At 45.1% G+C, this 5,449-nt stretch overlaps 1 pseudogene; it reads left to right on the top strand.

Moving 5' to 3' along the window:
- Nucleotides 1–780: 780 nt before the first annotated feature.
- On the top strand, nt 781–4,463 carry LOC114009795 (PEST proteolytic signal-containing nuclear protein pseudogene; annotated as a pseudogene).
- The last annotated feature ends 986 nt before the right edge of the window (nt 4,464–5,449 follow it).

The raw sequence follows: 5,449 nt of genomic DNA on the forward strand, positions 1-5,449 counted from the left end.
TACTTTAATTTTGCCGTAGGACACGCACACTCTCAGAGACAGAGGGAAAGTGAAAATGCAAGCCGCCAGATCTGGGACTCAAACTGCCATCAGTCATGTGGGAGTCCAGTGCCTTAATCAGCATGCCTCCTGTTGGCCCCTAGCTATGTTAAATGAGATCTTTCTCTGTGTACTGTGTTACTTTAGGGACAGTATTTTTAATTCTCAAAACAATCCTGTAAGGTAGATATTACTCTATTTTACAAAAGAGAAAACAGGATTCAGCTACTAAATGGTAAGAGCTGGACACTTCGGGCATTAGTTTATGTCCAAAACTTAATTTAGTTTTGGACTTTCTTCGGATGTTTTGAATCATGTCTAATGTGTTAAGTGCCCTCTCTAACATTTATAAAGGTTTTAGGGTTTGTTTTTGTTTTTTTCCTTCATAAGAATAAGAGACAGAAAGATAAACACCCTCAAAGGGTCTCATGCCAAGGTCTCCTCCCTAAACTTCCTAGTCTGTCAAGATCATGGGCATCCATACCTGAAATATTCAGGTCAACCAGGGAACCAAACACACTCTTCCATCCCTACCCAGCTAAGGCTATGCCACCATGAGGGACCCTCTTCTAGCTTGCTCAGGGGTGTATTAACAGAAAGGCCAGAGGAAAATCTAATACCTCAGACATGTTCTTTGAGTGATTCTTAGATGGCTATGCCAGTCTAGTTGTAAATTCTAGATCAGAGATTGAAAACCCTTTTCTGTAAAGTCAGATAGTAAATATCCAGGCCTTACAGGCCATGCAGGATCTGTGCAACTGCTCAGTTGTGTCATTGAGGTGAGAAAACCACCACAGGCAATAAGTTAGTAAATGGCCATAGCTGTGTTCCAATAAAATGAAATAGCCAATTTCATTTGGGCCACCTTGGCCTGTAGGCCATCATCCAACACTCCCGGTTTAGTTTAATGGGATCCACATGACTTGCAGGAATCGTATCTTGAGAACAACTCAGTTTTCCATAACATCATGTGCACCTGACTAACTCTACAGTCTGTCTTCATGGCGCTTTAGTTTGATGATTAAACTTACTTGATCCTCACAAAAGCCCTCCATGAGCTCAGAAGGGCAGATCTTTATATTGATGAGAAAAGGGTGTAAATGAATTACAGAATTGAGGAGCAGAATCCACATTTTCAGGACACCAGCTCAGTGTGCTTTAAAAAATAATCTGATTAGGGGCCGGCACGTTGCATGATGTTTAGGATGCTGGACTCCCACGTGGCTGACTGTGGTTCAGGTGCTGGACCTAGAGCACACTTTTTCTACTTTCCCTTTCTCTCTCTCTGGTCAAATTAAACAAATGATGATAAATGAAATAAAATAAATCTTTTTTAAAACATACCTGCTTAGGGACGGACCAGCAGGTGGCATAATGGTTACGATACTGGACTCCCATGTAGTTGACTGTGGTTTGAGTCTTGGACTTGGAGGCTTAAAACACTTTGGGCTCATGTGCGTGCATGTCCAAAATCCCAAGAGAAGAATGGAGAAGGGATTGCAGAGTGACCATCCTCCCTGGGGTGGGGGAGGTTATTTCTCACTTTCTGTCACTGTCTCTCTGGCAAGTGCACGTGTCCTATAGCAAAAAATCTCTTTTTTAAAAAAAATATCTGGGGAGCGTAATGGCTATGTCGCTGGACTCCCACGTAGTTGACCGCGGTTCACGTCCCAGACCCGGTGGCTTAAAACTCACGCCGGGCACGTGTGCGTGTGTGCCCAAGATCCCGAGAGGAGAATGGAGGAGAAGGGATTGCGGTGTAACCATCCCCTCTGGGGGGTGATTTCTCGCTTTCTGTCTCTATGTCTCTCTCTGTTTGTCTGGCGAGCGCACGCGCCCTATAGTAAAAACCTCTCAAAAAAAAAAAATATATATATATCTGGGGACCAGCAGTTGGCATAATGGCTATGTTGCTGGACCCCCGTGTAGTCAATCACAGTTCAAGTCCCGGAACCAGTGGCTTAAACTCACGCTGGGCGCATGTGCATACGTGTCCAACATTCCAAGAGGAGAATGGAGGAGAAGGGATTGCAGTGTGGCTATTCCCTCTGAAGGGTGATTTCTCGCTGTCTCTGTATTTCTCTGTCTTTCTGGCGAGCGCACATGCCCTATAGCAAAAACCTCTCCAAAACACACACACACACATCTGGTTATGGGACTAGCCAGTGACATTGTGGTTAGGGATCTAAACACTCCCACATGGCCGACACAGCTAGAGTCCCGGACCTGGTGGCTTACTTTCTCACTTTCCCTTCCTCTCTGTGTGTCACTCTCTGGTCAAATTAAAATAAATGAATGAATAAATGAAATTAAATAAATAATTATTTTAAATTAAGAAACACCTGGTTAGAATCAGGTCAGCTGACAGCATGGTGGTTAATACTCTGGATCCCACAAGACCAACTGTGGTTCTTTTTTGGGGGGGAGGAGAGGTTTTCACCATAGGGCGCGTGCGCTCACCAGACAGACAGAGAGAGACAGAAAGTGAGAAATCACCCCCCAGGGGGGATGGCCACACCACAATCCCTTCTCCTCCATTCTCTCGGGATCTTGGGCACAGACAAACACGCGCCTGGCGTGAGTCTAAGACACCGGGTCCGGGACTCAAACCGCGGTCGACTACATGGGAGTCCAGCAACACAGCCATTACACTAACTGCTGGTCCCACCAACTGTGGGTCTTAACCCAGACCTAGAAGCTTGAAGGACGCGGTGTGTATGTATGTAAGCCCAAAGTCTCCGAAAGAAATAAAGGAGAAGGGACTGTGCTGTGTGGCCGTCTCGCCTCCCCACATGAGGAGTGCTTTTTCACTTTCCCTCTCTCTGGTGAACTCACATTCCCTCTAGTAAAAATTAGCAAAAACCTGGTTAGAACCTTAAGTTGTCCCATTGTTCTCAGCTTCTTCTATCACTCCTTTTCTTATTCAAACTTCAGTGAAGAATTATGGCATGGTGGTTAAGGACACTAGACTCTCACATGGCCAACCGCGGTTCAAGTCCTGGACCTGGCGGCTTGCTTTCTCACTTCCTCTCTCTCTCTCTCTGTCCCTTTGGTCAAATTTAAACATAAATAGTTAAATCATTCTTTTTAAAAAAGGGGAGGGGGCAGCCTGTTGTGTGGTAGTTAAGGCAGCTGGATCACACATGGCCAATTGCACAGTTCAAATCCTGGATCCAGTGCTTGAGCTCTGGACTGAGTGGCTTGAAAAACAGTCCAGGCACGTGTGCATGCATACCCCAAATCAAAGTCTACTGTTGTTAAGAAGAATGAGGACCAGCAGGAGGTGTGGTGTTTAAGAGACTGGACTCCCATGTGGCCAAGTGACTGGTGCAAGTCCCAGACATGGTGGCTTGAAAACCACACTGCCACTTGTGCATTCATGGGTGCCCAAAATCCCAAGAAAAGATTGGATGAGAAGGGATTGCAGCATGACCATGCCCCCTGGGGGGGGTGTTTTCTCATTTTCTCTCTCTTTGTCTCTGGCAAGCATTTGTGTCCTATGGCAAAAGCTTTTTTTAGAGGTTTTTGCTATAGGGCGTGTGTGCTTGCCAGAAAGAGAAAGAAAGTGAGAAATCATCCCCCAGGAGGGATGGCTGAGCTGCAATCTCTTCTCTTCCATCCTCCTCTCAGGATCTTGGGCACACACGCACACGTGCCCGGTGTGAGTTTAAGCCACTGGGTCTGAGACTTGAACTGCGGTTGACCTCATGGGAGTCCAGTGACAGCCATTACACTAACTGCTGGTCCTGGCAAAAACTTTGAAAAAGAAAAATCGAGAAGGGACTATGGTGTGGCCATACCCCATGGAAGGTGATTTCTCTCTGTCCGATGATAGTGCACATGCCCTATAGCAACTTTTAAAAAGCTAAAGAATTCACTATGAGGCTCTGTGATGAGCACCCCACCTCTGTTGTCTATTTCAATCCTCAAAACAACCCTGTGGGAAAATGGCAGATGGGAACCAGGAGAGGAGAAGCCTGAAAAGCCACAGCAAGCTAGAGCCACCAGAGTAATGGAGGGAAAGTTCCAGTCGCAGTGCTGAGAAGCGATCGCTGAAGAAGCTGTAGACTTCCCAGCAAAGCCTACAAAGATCTCCAAGCTTGGATTTGCCATAGGTAGTCAGACGGCAAAGAAAGCAGCAACCACACCCATCAAACCTGGATCAAGAGAACCTAAAGAAACTACACCACCTCTTATTCCAAAACCCTTTCAGTAGCAGAGGCTACAATGAAGATGAAGATAATGAACCCAAAGAAATGCCTCCAGAAGCAAAGATGAGAATGAAGAATATGGGAGGGGACACAAGAACATCAGCCAGAGCAAACTCCTTCAATAAAGGAAAGCACGGGTTTTCTGATAACCAGAAGCTATGGGAGCGAAATATAAAATCTCATCTTGCAAATGTCCGTGACCAAGACAATTAAATCATGTGAGGTTTTTTGGGGTTTTTTTGAGAGGTTTTCACTATAGGGTGTGTGTGCGCTCACCAGACAGACAGAGAGAGACATAGAGACAGAAAGCGAGAAATCACCCCCCAGGGGGGATGGTCACACTGCAATCCCTTCTCCTCCATTCTCCTCTCGGGATCTTCGGCACGCACGCACACACGCCCGGCGTGAGTTTTAAGCCACCGGGTCCGGGACGCGAACCACGGTTGACTATGTGGGAGTCCAGCGACATAGTCATTATGCTAACTGCTGGTTCCCTAAATCATGTGTTTTGAAACGGGTGTGTGTTTTTTGTAAAGTTAAAAGGAACAGTTTCCTTTTTTAAAGAATGGCATAAGACTCTCTTTGGAGCTGCTTTTTTTCTTTTTCATTTTAAGATTGAGTAGTATACTAATAAAGGAGAACTTGAAATTAGAGGTAATTTATGTTTTATATACAGATTTCAAGACATTACTAATTTTGTAGTGTCATGTGATTAGTTTCCAAAGGTTACAGATAATAAATCAGAAATGGTACCTTTTTAAGAATTGCATATTTTGGGGACCAGCAGTTAGCATAATGGCTATGTCGCTGAATTCCCATATAATCGACCGCAGTTCAAGTCCTGGATCCAGTGGCTTAAACTCATGTCGGGCACATATGCGTGTGTGCCCAGGATCCTGAGAGGAGAATGGAGGAGAAGGGATTGTGGCGTGACGATCCCCCTGGGGGGTGATTTCTTGCTTTCTGTCTCTCTGTCTCTCTCTTTCTGGCAAGCTCACACTCCCTATAGCGAAAACCTCTCCAAAAAAAAAAAAAGAATTGCATATTTTTTTAGACACAACTCTTAACATAGTAAGAGGGAAGCAAAAAGTTATTGTTTAAAATTGCAAGCAGTTACTTACTCTTAACTCCCTCATTACCTAACTCATCTGGCTCCCAGGAACAGCCTTATAGAGAGAGAGAGGGAGTATTCTTTTTTT

The sequence above is a fragment of the Tupaia chinensis genome, unplaced genomic scaffold (assembly GCF_000334495.1).
Source record: "Tupaia chinensis unplaced genomic scaffold, TupChi_1.0 Scaffold000624_1, whole genome shotgun sequence".
Lineage (NCBI taxonomy): Eukaryota > Metazoa > Chordata > Mammalia > Scandentia > Tupaiidae > Tupaia > Tupaia belangeri.